The sequence below is a fragment of the Arvicanthis niloticus genome, chromosome 7, assembly GCF_011762505.2.
Source record: "Arvicanthis niloticus isolate mArvNil1 chromosome 7, mArvNil1.pat.X, whole genome shotgun sequence".
Lineage (NCBI taxonomy): Eukaryota > Metazoa > Chordata > Mammalia > Rodentia > Muridae > Arvicanthis > Arvicanthis niloticus.
In genome coordinates this window covers 34,847,764-34,863,505 of record NC_047664.1, presented here as the reverse complement: position 1 = coordinate 34,863,505, position 15,742 = coordinate 34,847,764, and the positions used below count along the sequence as shown (strand labels likewise).

At 48.5% G+C, this 15,742-nt stretch overlaps 1 long non-coding RNA gene across 1 annotated transcript; it reads left to right on the top strand.

Annotated features, from left to right (window-relative positions):
- Positions 1-2,982: 2,982 nt before the first annotated feature.
- LOC143443060 (uncharacterized) lies at positions 2,983-11,895 on the top strand. The gene is made up of 3 exons (XR_013111769.1): positions 2,983-3,779; positions 4,413-4,518; positions 9,889-11,895. It is a non-coding gene; the product is annotated as an uncharacterized LOC143443060 (long non-coding RNA).
- Positions 11,896-15,742: the final 3,847 nt, after the last annotated feature.

Here is a 15,742-nt window from a genome sequence, read left to right as displayed (position 1 = left end):
ATCCTCCGAGGCCAGAAGAGGGCGTGCATATCCCCTGGAACCGGAGTTACAAATGGTTGTCAGCTGTCCTTTGAGTGCTGGGAATCCCACTTGAAGAGTAGCCAGTGCTCTTAGCCACTGAGCCATCTCTCCAGCCTCTGGTTTTGTTTTTTAGTGGGTTTGTTTATTTTGTGTGCCCGTGTGCAGTTACGTACACATGAGTGTAAATGGCCTCAGTAGAATCCAAAGAGACTGTGGGATCCCTTGGAGCTGGAGTTAGCAGGTGGTTGTGAGCCACCCAGTCGCAATGCCAGCACTCCGGAAAGAGCTCTTAACTAAGCCCTCTTTCCAGCCCCTTGTTTCTGTTTGGTTGGTTGGTTTTGGTTTTTGAGACAAGGTTTCCCTTGTTTCTGTTTTAATAATGATTTAAGTCATTTGTTTTTGATGTTTCAGTTTGTTGAGTACTTTTCCCTTTGTAAACTGGGGTGAGTGGGATTTTGCTTACTGTCTCAAGTAGTCTGTTGCATATTTAATTATGTTGCAATGTTCTTGTGTTGCAGGAACAAACCCCATTTGATGGATTTAGAAACCACTTAGTAGAATTAAAAACAAAAATTAGAGTGACACTAAGCTCTCTCATTGTTCAGCCCCTTGACTGGAGGTGTTTATTTACTCTTTGGCTGCTAATAGCTTTCCCTTCAATCTGCAGGACTCTCTTTAGAATCTCTTACAGTAAACGCATCGAATTTTATCCCAGCATGTCTTTATTTCTACTTTTTCCTTTAGACTGGTCTCATATATTCCAGTCTGGCCTAGAACTCATGGCATAGCCAGGCAGGACCTTAAACTCTGGATCTTTCTGTGTATACCTCTGGAGTGCTGGGGTTACAGGCATGTGCCACTACCCCGAGTTTTATGCAGTGCTGGAGAGTGACCCAGGGCTTTCTTCATTCATACTAAGCAAGCATTCTGCCTTCTGAACTACACCCCTGGCCCTACATCCACTTTTGTTTGTGTTTTGAGTCAGGTATCTTGCTATGTGTTTGGCTAAGCTCAGACTGTTAGTGTCTGCTTCCAGAGTGCTAGGATTACAGGTGTTCTAGTCAGGTTTCTATTGCTGTGATAAGTATGACCACAACAGCAACTCAGGGAACAAGGTTTATTTCACCTTACAGGGAAGTCAGGGAAGGATGGATGTGCTGGTCACCTTGATGGTGTTCACATGCCTGGAAAGATCTGTTCACTTTAGTATTTTTTTTTCTGTTTCATAGGTATTTTTTCTCCTAAGTTTTTTTTATGTATATGAGTGTTTGCCTGCATGAACATATGTACAGGATGTGCATGCAGTGTCCTTGGTGGCCAGAAGAGGACACCAGATCCCCTGGAAGCGGAGTTAGCAGTTGTGCCCTGTCAAATGTTCTGGCACCCAGGCCTCTCTAAGAGCAGCAAGCGTTTTGTAACCTCTGAGCTGTCTCTCCGGCTCCCTATTCTTTACATTTGATCATTTTATCTGATTTTCACCTTTGCTCTTCTGTATTGTCGCCCTCGCTCAAATTACTTTAAATCTAAGTCTGCTAAAGGTTTTATTTTAGTTGTTTTATTTTTCAGCTTCAGAATATTTTTGCTATCTAAAAAAAGCCCTGGAAGGCTTCTTTGTGAGTCCTTCCATTTGTACGTCACTCGCTGGACCCTGTGCATGGTCGTTTAGCTCATCATCATAACTCATCAGTAATACAGTTACTTCAAAGAATTTCCTAATGAGTCAGCTATCTGGCTTTTCTCTGGCGTATGTGTCCCTCCTCCTCCTCCTCCTCCTCCTCCTCCTCTTCCTCCTCCTCCTCTTCCTCCTCTTCCTCCCCTCCCCCTCCTCCTCCTCCTCTTCTTCCTCCTCCTCCTCTTCTTCCTCCTCCTCCTCACGGTCCCTGGACTCTTCTCATGTGACATTTGTTGATCCCCTGCCCCCTTTGCATGGGTCATACTGTCCTGTTTCTTTGTATACTTTGTGATCTTTGAATTTGGGGGGATTTGAAAGCTTCTTTTGATGTTTCTGTGTAATAATTTTAAATTTAGAATACAAAATAATGTGTTTTATTATGACATTTTCATACATAAATGACATTATACTTTGGTTTCCCTCCCCTGCTTTGGCTTTTTGAGACAAGATCTCCTACATAACCTGAAACTCACTATGTAGACCAGGCTGGCCTTGAACTCACAAAGATCCACCTGCCTGTGCCTCCTGAGTGCTGGACAGAGTCATGTGCCACCATGTTGTTAGTTTCCACCCTCCTGTGCTCTTCTTCCTCATCCTCTCTGTCCCTTTCTCTCTGGTCTCCATTTTCCTTTCCCTCCAAACAGTCCTCCCTTGTGCTTTTGTATCACATAGACTGTGTCATCCTCTCTCTCCTCCTTCGGCATGGTACCCTTTCTCCCGGCCGTCTCTCTCTAATATATGAAAACTGAATGTTTCAACCCCACAGTTAGAAGCTGTAGAGAAGTCATGCCCGGAGAGATGGCTCAGTAGGTAAGAGTGCTTGCACCCTCATGGCGGCTTACAACCATCTTCCTTTACACTGTCCCCTTAGCTGTGGTATGCTGACCACTCAATGGCAACGTAGCTAACACAGACCTGAAGGTCTCTAAAAGGCTTGGTCCCCTAGGAGGTGCTGGTGAAGGACAGTGGAACCCTTCAGAGGTGTGGCGTGACAATAAGATTAAAAATTATAAGGAAGGAAATATGGATAATCTAATTCACCTAGTGATGAGACAACACCAAACAGACAAGCTCAGCCTAAGAAAGTGCAGTTAGAGAGGCAGGCGGATTTCTGAGTTCGAGGCCAGCCTGGTCTACAGAGTGAGTTCCAGGATAGCCAGGGCTATACAGAGAAACCCTGTCTCGAAAAACCAAAAAAAGAAAAAAAGAAAAAAAAAAAAGAAAAAAGAAAGAAAGAAAGAAAGAAAAGAAAAGAAAAAAAAAAGAAAGTGCAGTTAGAATATTGTACCTGACAGACCCTGCTGCACATCTGTCACCTAAGTGGGTAATGGATGCCTGTGCTCCTGCCTCGCCGTGCTCCCTAATGCTCTCCTTTTTTCTGTCTGCTTTGAGGACTGAACTCATAGCACTGAGCATGCTAGACAAGAGCTCTCCTGAGCTGTGTTCTCCTGAGCTGTGCTCTCCTGAGCTGTGCTCTCCTGAGCTGTGCTCTCCTGAGCTGTGCTCTCCTGAGCTGTGTACCAAGCTCACATACTTTTACAGAGAAAACTAATTGATAGGTTAATTCACCACTGTTGGTGAAATGAGCCAATCTGAACCAGATTGGATTATTTTAAAGGCAGGTTTATTGGGAAGCAGCTGTCCTTCGGGCAGTTCACTTGCCCCAAGTGTTAGTATTCTGTCTAAACTCCACCTCCCCAGTTACCTGGCAACAGCCAGGTATGCTCCTCCCCACAGTTACCTGGCAACCACCAGGTAGGCCGATCCACTATAAAAGGGGCTACTTGCCCCCTCCCCACTCTCTCTTACTCTTATTTTCTTACTCTTACTCTCTTACTCTCTCTCTTACCCTCTTGCCTCTCTGTCCCCTCCCCCACCTTCCTCTCTCTCCACGTGGTCATGGCTGGCCTCTACTTTTCTCTTACCTTTCCACCTTCTTCTCCCCACCTTTGCCCTATCTCCTGAATAAACCTCCTCCCTCTTGGAACCGTGTGTTCTGGAGTGGTCTGTTCTGAACTGCAGTCGGACTTCTTAAAACAACTAACACCAAGGATAGAGGCCAGGGAAGTCGCCCCGGGTAAAACAGGTGGGTAGGGGAGGGAGACAGGAAGAGGGAAGGAGGCATGCACACGCAGAGAAAGGAGCCGAGGGAGAGGGAATGTCTGGATTATCTAGGGAAGTACCTCTAGGGGAAAGGCAGCCCAGCCCCTGGGCCGGAAAGTTCACTGTTGAGGGCAGGGTATGCCAGGTAGGGACCGAGGAAAACTAGGAGAACCTGGAGGCCCAGTCTGCTTTGGTTATGTAAAATATGCATCTCAGTCCCTTGTCTCAAGGTCTGAAACCAAACACTAATCTGAAGACTTTTCTTGTGTGTGCAGGTACACTTGTGTGTGCGGGCACTTGCATGTGTGTGCACGCACATGAGGAGGACAGAGGACAATTTTAAGTGTTGCCCCTTAGATGCTGCCTACCTTTTTAGAGTCTCTCGCCAGCCTGGAACTTGGCAAGTAGGCTGGGATGGCTGGCAGCAAGCTCTGAGGGTCTGCTTGGGTTTGCCTCTAGCACTGGAATTACAAGTGTGTACTACCCTCCTCCCCAGGGGGCTTTTAAAAATGTGGGTTCTGGAGATTAAATTCAGGTCCTCTTTACTGACTAAGACCTTTTAAAAATAAATTATTTTAGATTCATTTATATGTATGAATGTTTTGCCCATATACAGGTGTGTGTGAACCACATGCATGCTTGGTGCCACGGAGACCAGAAGGTTTTGGAAGAAGGTATTGGATCACCTGAAACCGGAATTACGGATAGTAATGAACCACCATGTAGGTGCTGGGAATTGAACCCAAGTCTTCGGTCCTCTCTAAGAGCAACAAGTGCTCTTAAGCACAGAGTCATCTCTCCAGCTCTAAAATAATAGCTTTAACATCTGGTTTCTGGTCAGACATGTAAAGAGTTGGGAAGTGACCACTCCACCTACACAATAAGGAAAAATGCTGAGCAAACCGAAAATTAACAGCTTTTGTTAGAGCCGTCAAAGACTTGAGGTCTCAGGGTAAACCACTGTCCCAGGAACCACAGTTTACCCACAGCTAGAGCCAGATTCGGGGGCGGAAGAGCTGAAACTGGAATCAGCAAATGGCTAGACTCAACAGGGACAGTCTCATTGCCTGGGAGCCCACAACCCTCCTGCCCTCTCCTCTTAAGTGCTGGCATTACAGCGTATGTGACCAGACCTGGCCCTAATGTGGACAGTATTGAGGGGAAAGAAACTAACTGCCGGGGTGTGGGTGTGAGCACCTGTAATCCCAGCAGAAGGTAGGCGAGCCTGAGCTGCACATGGCCTGTCTTCCTGAAACCTCTAGGGAAGCTGGTTTATGTTTTGTTGTTTTATTCAGCTGTTCACATTGTATACATATGTAATGTACTTTCATAATACTCCCCCATTCTCCCTTCCTCTGAACCCCCTTTTCCCCAACAGCCCCCAGCCTAGTGGATGTGTTGCATTTTGTTTTGTGGTTTTGGTGCTCACTGCATTTAATGAGGGTTGTTTGCATGAGAGTGGGTGAGGGGTTATTTACTTGAGCTGCATCAATAACCCAGGTGTGGTGGTGGCACACACCTTTAATCCCAGCACTCTGGAGGCAGCAGCAGGTGGATTTCTGTGAGTTCAAGGCCAGCCAACTGTGGGTTCCCGGACAGTCAGTGCTATGTAGAAAGACTTTGTTCAAGGAACCAAAATATTACTACTATTACTCTTCCTCCTTCTCCTCCTTAGCAACCATTAACTGCTCATGGCTCCTCAGGGAGGGTGGCCTATGAGTCCCTTCCCCTTCCATGATGGAGTGCGTAAGTGTTAGAGCTCTGAGGGTCAGGTTTCCCAATGCAAGTGTGGCAGCTCTTCAGGGGAAAGGATTCCCCAGTGTAGTGTTACAACTCAGAGTGGGGAGGACTGGTAGTCAGGAGCCAAGGAGCACCACAGAGTCACTCCACACAGCAAACCTCACACAAGAGATTGATTGGAAAAAACACAAGAGGGTGGCTGCCTCTGCTCAGGTGAGAAGCAGCAGAGAACCAAGCAGGAGGCAGGCTTTATATAGGGTTTTCTTGTTTTGGTGCTTTCCAGGGTGGGGATTGGTGGGATTTCAAGCCCAGGACTTGAGGTCAGGCTTTTCACTCTGAAGGGTGAAGTTTGGTCTGCATCTGGAGGGGCTGGGGCTGGCCCTTATGATGACATTAGAGTATTTGGGGGTGGGGCCTGGTGGTTGGAGGTCCTCGGAGGTGGGGTCTGGCCACTAGCATCTCAAGGGGCTTACAGAATGTTGGCGAGCCCACTCTTGTTCTGGTGGAAGCTCGGGGCTTAAGAAAACTCCTCACTGCTCATGAGTCTCACCTTCAGAAGCCCCTCCGCTACCGGCCACCTGGCTAGGATCTTTCACCTATACAGAAACTGTGGATGGGCAAGGGCAAGCAAGCTCTTCCAGTGCCAAACAGTGAGCAAATAGGAATTTTAACAGCTGGCGCCCTCTCGTGGAGTGTGTGTACAGACCTCCACTGGAGGGACCCCTCGACTCTGTAAGCATTAGAGCTCTTTCAAAGTGCTTATATTGTTATTATTTTACTTTTATGTGTATGCATGTTCTGTGTATCAGGTGTATGCCTGTTACCCTCGAAGGTCAGAGGAGTTGGATCCCCTGAAAGTGAAGTTACAGATGGTTGTCAGCTGTCTTGTAGGTTCTGTAGAGAGCAGCCAATGCTCTTAACTGCTCAGCAGTCTCTACAACCCTACGTTCTAGCTCTAGTGTGGGCCCAGGGAACTGGCTTTTCCCAGCCATTGGCTGCAGCTTTTTTTTTTTGTTTGTTTGTTTTGTTTTTTGTTTTTGTTTTTTTCGAGACAGGGTTTCTCTGTATAGCCTTTGGCTGTCCTGAAACTCACTCGGTAGACCAGGCTGGCCTCGAACTCAGAAATCCGCCTGCCTCTGCCTCCCAAGTGCTGGGATTAAAGGCGTGCGCCACCACCGCCCGGCGTGGCTGCAGCTTGTTATTGTAACTTGCAGGCAAACCCAAGCATGAGGATTCCCAAGTCCTCATGGCAGCAGTGTTCCAGCTCAGGGCCTGAGGCCCTGGGCCTTAGGTTTGGCAGTTCTCAGAAACTCTGCCAGTGACCAGAGCCTGCACTTCCTGTCCTCTGCCTCCTTCCAGCCCTTTATCCTTCTTCAGCCTCAGATCCCTGCCATCTTGAATCTGCTTGTTCTCCCTGTTCCTGCCCTGGCCACGCCCCTGAGCTGTTCAGCTCTTCTCCAGCTGCCGGGGAGCCAGATGCTTTCCCCTTTTTGCACCTGCTAAGCAGAGCTGCCTGCTGCAGCTGCCATTCTGCTGCCTCTGTTTTTTCTTTTAAAAATTATTTTACTTTTAATCGTGTGTGTGTGTGTGTGTGTGTGTGTGTGTGTGTGTGTGTGTCTGTGTCTGTGTGTGTGTCTGTGTCTGTGTCTGTGTCTGCCGGGGCCAGAGGCATCCCATCCCCTGGAGCTGGAGTTTCTGGAGATTGATGTGGGTGCTGGGGATCAAAGCCAGGTTCTGTGCAAAACCAGTACACACTCTTAACCCCGAGCCATCCTCCAGCCCATCCGCTCCTGGCTCCCTGCCTGCTCCCTGGTCTCTTTCTTGTTATCAGCTCAGCCTATAATAGCAAAAAGTAGGAAAGAGAAGACTGTTTATAGGTGTCTGTTGAGCCTGACGTTGCCAATCCTGGGGTATCCCAGGAAACTGGCTGCAAGCCACCTTACTAATTCTGAGCAGCCTGTGAATATAGTCAGAGGAGGGGAACTTGCAGCACATCTCAGCTGCAGGTGAAGGTTTGTATTGAATGACTCTTCCCCCGGAAGAATGCCCAGTATTTTTAACTGCTAAGCAGCCTCTCTAACCCCCAACAGTCCTTTTGCTCAAGGCTGCCAGGACAGCAACAAAGGTCCCAAGCTGCGATTAAGGAGTCATGTATCTGCCCAGCTTTGCTTATTTACAGGAACATAAACATCGGGAGAGTCTTCAGTGATCTGGGTGGAGCACTTTCAAAATAGCAGTTTTCAAATAGGCAGGGTCATTCTGTTCCTATGAGACTTACATAAGGGAAACATTTTACCAGGGAGATACATCAGACTCCAGGCTCCTTCCAATCTCGCCTTAGAGGAAGGAGTGGAGAAAAAAGCCCAAGAGTACTGGGGAGTGCAGATGCAGGCAGCAGAGAGGCCCCCCTCTGTCCTGTACCAGTGGCACACTTACTGACACATTGAACCTCAAAGCTATGCCTGTGTCTGCACCAGCCGTGTTCTGGGATGTTTGATCATGCTCAGTGATGAAGCCGTTTGCACCTGTGTTTTTATGTGCGGTTAGTTCTTCTGTTTTCATTCTGTCTCCTCAGCTTCTTCCCAGGGAGCTAAGACACATCTCTGATAGTCATAAGGATATAAGTAGCAGCAGGCAGGAGCGTGGCTGTTTGTAATTAAAGAGCCCATTGGACTGTCAGGGTATTTTTCCAGGCTATCTAGAATTCACTCTATTTCCGGAGGAGGGCGAGGATGCAGAGGACCCTCAAAGTTCAAAGGGTCCTGGGGAAAACGGGCAGAGGTGTTGCTGTCGGCAGTAGCCAAGGGGAGATAAGAGTCTATTTTGGAGCTGTGGGGCTTTGCACATCAGCAGCACATTCCAGGAGATGATCTTCAGTCGGGGAGGTAGAGCTAAAGTTAGGAGGAGATGGAAGGATGGAAGTTGCTTCAGACGCCTGGGGTTGCAGAGACAATGTCCTGGAGAAAGAAGGCCATAAATGTATAGGGTGTGGGAGACCAGGAAGAGGGACTCCCTATTGCATACACACGCACACACACACCTTACCCCAATGCACACATATAAACTACACAGTGCAGATGCAAGCAACAGAGGCTCCTTCCTCTGCAAAGCCCCTGCCATGTACCACCTCTGCTTGCAGGAGCAGGTCCTGTGTCAACAGCCTTTGAAGGAAGATACACTCTGCTACCCAGAGAGGAAACCAGGCGTTAACTGCTCCCAGTGGCAAACTCTGTGGACCCAGTCTATAGAGGCTCTTCTGCCTCTGTATCTGACTGGAGACTTATTTTCTCTTTATTCACTACTAACCTGAGTAGATAGCCTGTGCTGTGTGGGGATCAAGGGCTACACTCACATCATTCTCTCAAAGTCATGGTGATCCAGGTGAGCCCTAGGAAGCCCTGGTGGTCACTTCCATGTGTCCTGTCTTAGCACAGATAGTTTGGTCACAGCTTCCACTCCCCATGCCTGACCAGGTTCTTCCTCCCACCTCTTCCCACTCTGGCTTTGCCTTCAACAAAAATTCCGGACAGTTAACTTAGTTAGAATTCCCCACTCTGGTGTCTTCTCTCAGTTATTTTTCCCCACAGATAGTGCCTCTGGCCCCTTGGCCACACTGTATCTGGAGTCCAGTCCAGTCTTTGTCCCATTACACAGTCTGTCGCCGTGGCTCCCACACTATCACGATGGCCCAAGTAAAGTCTGTCTTACTGCACTCAAACAGTTATCCTTGGAGGCTTTCTGTTTGTTTGAGGCAGGGTCTTGTTCTATAGCCCAGGCTGATCACAGCCTAGTGGCAATCCTCCTGTCTTAGCTTCCCTGCTCAGCTTGACTACATTTATTTTAAAGAGAAGGAGGACTAGGAGGAGAAGGTCTGGTTGGAGTCTCTTGTCACGTGACCATGGCATCAGACACAGGAGTTCACTGTGGGCTACTGAAGTTCTTCCAACCCAGATGAACTAGCCAGAGGTGCTCCATTGTCTCGGGCATGGCCTGAGCTCTCTGATCTTGATGCTCCATGCCTTCCATTCAGTTCTGGCTTCAGGTGACTGCCCAGAGAGCCCTAGGTTCCTGTGGAGCTAGTGGCTAATGCTACTGTTGGACTCCACTGGGACATTGGCTAAGCTGATGGACCACGGATCTGCAGGACAGGCCTGGCCAGATTTTGTTGGCTCAAAACAAGATGCTATAGGTTGACCATGTGGCTCCTGGTCTCTTACTGTCTGAGCTTAGACATGGCCATTTGGCAGGAGACAGGGGTCCATGGGAATCTTCTATGTAGAGCCCCAGGTGAGTGGCTAAGGGCCAGGCCGCTGTCTGTATATAATCTCTTAGTCTATTTTTCTGTTTGACAGGGTCTTCTCACTATGTAGCCTTGACTGACTTGGAACTCACTGGGTAGACCAGATCCCTCAAACTCATGGAGATCCACCTGCCTCTGCTTCCTGACTGCTGGGATTAAAGGTGTGCACCCCTGTGCCCTGTCATCATCATCATCATCATCATCATCATCATCATCAGCAGCAGCAGCAGCAGCAGCAGCAGCATTGTGCCCTTTCGATTCCTAGGCAAGTGGGGGCAGCTAGTGCAGCTTGGGGTCAGCATGCCACAGGCTGTCTTGCCCTCCAGGTGGAAGTCTCTTGGTGGGAGGAGTGGATCAAAACTAAACTCTGTTGTGTCATCACTCCTGGGTGCTGCTCACACAGGACTGTGGCTTCTAAGATGCTGTTCCCTGGAGAGGAGATGTGGGTACTCACCCAGGCCCAGAGAGTGGATGTGCCCAGAAGTTCTGAGCCAGAATCAGATTACTCCAGGCAGGCCACCCGGAAGAGGAGGCTGCAGAGGTTGGATGGGTGCTGTCTAGGGGCAGTACAATTCAAGTGTCTTCATTTGAAGCCTCTGGGGGATGTGCAAGTCACAAACATTCCCAAGTGTAGGGAGCGGCTACACCATGGGACCTGTTCTGCTGGAGAATTCTGCAGAGACATACCTTTAGGCCTGGCAGCTCTCTGCTCTGCTCTGGGATATGTACAAATATCAATGCAGTGTGACCTAAAATCCCCAGGGAGGAAAAGCCACATGGTGTTGCAGGGTCTACAGTCAGAGGGACTGATTGGAACTGTGATTGTTGAAAGCTGGAGTCAAATTATCTTGAGCTATCTTTAGCTCCTTGATACCCACACATGGTCCATCTCTGTGTTTGTGACTACTTAGCTAAATCTTTTTTGGAATGCATCAACAGATCACTAGCTTTCACCAACCCAAAGCTAAGAAGGTCAGATATCTGAGGCAAAAGGACACTCCTGTGTCTATCGTCTATGCAGGAAACTGCTCTCATCTGGTTGTGATTTGCCAGCAAAATTGCTGAAAGTGGAGCCAGGAGCCCAGCCTGACTTAGTTACTGTGGAGGAAGAGAGGGCAGCCGTGCGGGTGCGGGCACTGAGGAGTGGCCACCGAGAAGAGAGAAAAGGCCAGCCATTGGGGCCTGTTAAAGTGCTGCCCAGTCAGTTGACAGATGAAGAAACCCCAGAGAGGATAAGGTCACACATGGAGGGACGTGTGCCTTCTTCTTCACCCTGGCCATGATCTCCTCTATATCAACACACCTTCAGCTATCAGTCTAGAAGATTCCAGTAGTTTCACTGCACATGTGGACCTACTTCTGTCTCTACAGCATCCCTGGGGCCTCTGAGCTCATGTGCAGTGAAACGAGAGTGTGTTGCGTTAGTGACACATGGGCCCCAGCCTGTGGAGGTTGGTTTGTATGTACGCAGCAGCAGGCATCCATCAGGCCCTGACAGCATGGGGCTTTAAGCAGCCCATGCCTGCTGGAGAAGTATGTGGGGTCACATAGTCTTCATACTAGGGCAGCAGTCTAAGTCTGGCTCCCACTGAATCTATGGTGTTAATTCAGCTGAAGAAAGAATGTGGGGAGAGGCTGGGTGGGGGTAAGATAGCTGAGATCAGGGGCTCAAGGGGCACAAAAACACCAGGGTCCCAGCCTCCACGACCTGGGCCTTTGGGGAGCAGCTTGCATCGTATATCCCTGGCTCATGAAGGCCCTGGAGGGATGGGTCACTGGGCCCTGTTGATAAGATAATGAAAAACAAAATGTCCTGTCAATCCAGAAAATCTTTCCACAAAATACCACTAAATACTCCAAAATACTTGTCTTTGACAACACAGAAGAGATTGAAGACAGTCATCTGCTGCCAGGGGTGACCTATTCTATTCACTTCCTGGAGAGATGTGGGGAACCATATGTCACACATACAGTGAACCCTAAGTCCCACTCAGGATTGGACTGTCTGGGTGTGCTAACTGCCTTTATCCAAAGGAAAAAAATAAACTCTTATCTTTAAGACTGGGAGTGCATTTACAAGCATAGCCAGGCGCCTGCTGAAGTTAGGCCTCTGCCCTCCCGGGGACACTGGGAGATAAGGATGCTGTCTCCCATGGTGATGACATTTCATGTGGGGCTCCCAGATCGTTAGGAAACAGTCCTGGGCTGTAACTCTGGAAAGAGAATCATTTAATGTTCAGGTAGATTCATATACCTCGAAGCCAAGAAAGATGCAGATATTATAAGATTTCTAAACAAATGCCCCAGAAGACAAGGGGGATGCCTATACCTCCTTTGTGCCCTGGGACTTTTTATTTTGTTTATTTTTAAAACTTTAATATTTATTCACTTGTGTGTGTGTATGTGTGCGTGCGTGTATTTTACCTGGATGTGTGTCTGTGCACCACTTGTGTGTCTGGTGCCTGAAGAGGCCAGAAGAGGGGGTCAAATCCCAAGAACTAGAATTATAGGCAGGTGTGAGTCCTCATGTGGGTGCTGGGAACAAACCAGGATCCTCTACGGGACAGCCAGCACTCTTCATCTCTGAGCCACCTCTGAAGTCCCTATTTGTTTGCCTACTTATTTTTTTTTAGTGAGTCATGCCATCATCCCTTCCCCACCCCCACCCCGGGCCCCCAGCCTCTAGCTTGAGACAGGGTCTTACCATGTGACACTGGCTGTCCTGGAACTTGCTATATAGACCAGGCTGGCCTTGGAACTCTGAGGGATCCAACTCCCAAGTAATGGGATTAAATGCCCACACCACCACACCTGGCTGTTCGTTTATTCATTTTGGGTTTGGGGTTTTCTAAGACAGGATTTCTGTGTAGCTTTGGCTGTCCTGGAACGCACTCTGTAGACCAGGCTGATCACGAACTTAGAGATCTGCCTGCCTCTGCTTCCCAGTGCTGGGGCTAAAGGCATGCATGTGCCACCACAAAGCCTACTTGTATAGTATACCCAGACTATTTGTTTATTTTTAGCTGACACAAAATAGTTGCATGCAAGTTGAGTGCCTTGTCATGTTTTTTTTCTGTCCACATATATGTAACTAAAACTGAGTGATCACATCTGTTTCCTCAAACAACCAATTCTTATCTTTTATAATGGCATCCAACGTCCATCCTTCTAGGTTTAGAGAGAAAGGGCCATTATTGTTCTCTGTAGCCCCTTCCTGTGCCATGGCAATCAGAGCTAGCTTCTCCTGTGAGGTGAACTTAGCTCTCATTCTTCTCTCCACTCTCCACTTGAAACTTACTGTTTCAAGTTCACCTTCTATGAGATCAACGTTTATCTTTTTCTTATTTCAAGAATCAACTTCTAGATGTCTCTGCTTTTACCCCTTAAAGATGCTATTAAGGCACTGTGCTCTGCAGTGGGCCCTGCCCTGAGAGCCCAGAGACCAACACCTGCCATTAGAGAACCACACTGTAGGGCAAAGAGGCCCCCACAGGCCTTTGGATCCAAGCTCTGCTGGGGCACAGGTGAGGAGGAGCAGAGATGACCAGAGTCCAGGGAAACTCTAATGCTGATGTTGAGTGAGAAGCTGGCGAGTCACTATGTGGGGCCCTGGGGTGGGATAGGTTGGGAGGTTCTAGAGGACCGAGCACTGGAGAATCTGTAATGTTCACCTTGGATTAGAGTACAGTGTCTTCAGAACCAGGAGGCTTCCCAGGCTGAAGGCAGAAGGATCAGAGGTGGAGGGTTTGTATCTTTCTGATAAGGCCCCTTAAAGGGGTGCAGGGTGGGAGGCGGTGGGTGTAGAGAGTAGAGAGGCCTATTCTCAAGCCACACAGAACTTGAGTGCAGCCTATGCACGTGGGCTTCTGAGGTCCTGCTGCACGTCTTGGGTCTGCTTTCCAGTGGAAGCTGCTACCTGGTGATGGCAGGTGAGACCCAGGGCATGTGTGGGTGCATGTGTGTTCTTGAGCACATGCACATGTATGTGTGTGTGCAACCTTGGGTGCCATTCACCAAGAATGTCTGCCTTGTTTTGTTTTTGATTTTGAGACCGAGTCTTTCTCTTGGCCTGTTACTCACAGATTAGCCTAGCCTGGCTGGACAGTGAGCACCAGAAATCTTCCACAGTACTGGGTTACAAGTACTCTGACTCCACAGTACTGCGTTACCAGCACTCTCCCACCACATCCAGCTTTCCCCTGTAGGTTCTGGGGATTCTAAGGTCCTCATGCTCACACTTGAGCTCTCTGGCTCTTTGACAGGTATAAAGTAGGACACGTGACTCAAATATGAAATAAAATGAACGCCTGGAGAAGATTTGTTTGCTCATTTGTGAGAGACTCAGTGAGATAGCACAAATAGTTTGAAGGCAGATGCAAGAAGCACCACATTGGACAATCAGGAAGGCCGTGATGAATCTGCTCTACAGATGAAAGCCTGGCTTCTCTGACTGAGCAGAAGGGAAAGTCACCTGCACTCTGCTCCTTGCATCTCCATATCTGCAGATGAAAGCCACGGGTTCACTGCTACTTTCTCATAACCTCCAGAGTTTGAAACTGCTCAAAGACAATGAAAAATGCAGAGACCATATCCAATCTGTAGATTCTTTTTCTGAAAGACAGTTCTGCTACTTGGCCCAGACTGGGTTTGACTCACAGTTCCCCTGCCCCTGCCTTCTGGGTGCTAGGATAACAGCCATTTACCGCTGGCCTCACATCTGGACTCCCGTGACCTTTCTGTATGATTCTGTCTTCAACAATTTCCACATAGAGCAGTGGGTTGCACACATTCCTTGCTCTGTGAAGCCAGTTTGTAGACCTGTCACCAGCTTAGGACAGCTCCTAGATTTTTCTTTCTTGTTCCAGCTTGCACTCCTAGTGAAACAAGCTGTACTTCCCTCTGGATGGAAATGTGGGCAAGATCTGGTTTTTATGACCCCGTAAGTCACAGAAATTGCAATCACTGTTTTAAACCTCAAGTCTCTAGTTAAGTTGTCAGGTTCTGAGAAAGGCCAATGCTGAGCACCTGTCCAGGTAAAATGGCCTTTTCTCTCCTGCCTTCAGGAAGGGATGGTGTAAAATCTAGTTCCCTCCCTCCCTCTCTCCCTCTCTTTCCCTCTTTCCCTCTCCTCTTTCTTACCTCATCCCAGGTCCAAGCTTACAGCCATTGTGGCAGGCTTGGAGGGAGACATGACACAGAGCTGCTGCTGCCCTGGTTTCCCTGAACACTCACTAGTTATCTGTCTCCCCCTAGGACCTTATGGGGGAATTCTCCTATTTCTGCAACCTGTGGTTTGACAGAGAAGGGGATACGGGGGAGACTAACAATTCTTTAGGGGCAGCCACTTCCTAAGCTCCAGGTGTAGGACCCAGTTTCTAAAGCAGGAGACCAGTTTCTAGCATCTGCATGTGATCCAGCTCTGCGCCCAGTGTCATGTCCCATCATGTCATAATCTTCCTATACTTCCAAGATAATTGTGATCCCTCCCTAAGGGAGAGGTGCTTGCTGGGAATGGAACCAGGGCATGGAACATGCTAGGCAAGGCTTCCACGGCTGAACCAGGCTTCCACGGCTGAACCAGCATCTAGTTCTGCCTGGGTTTTGAAATAAGTTCTATGCTTTTCCCATAGGGTCCACACAGGCAGCATATCAAGAGAACAGGCAGTAGACCTGAATGCACAGGGGAGGCCATGTTGTTGGGAGTCCCTGGGGCTGTATCCACTAGCTGGATGTTGGGCAGAAAGTGACCAGCAAGATGTTTCTTCCTTCCCCAGACCTCAAGAGCTGGTTTGCCTACTTGTGGCTCATTCCTGGGCCCCGTGGAGCTTGCGTGTACCCTGTTTTCTCTCTTGGAGTTCAGCAGTGGGCAAAATACTGATTGATATTTTACTTGGTGGTATAGGGTG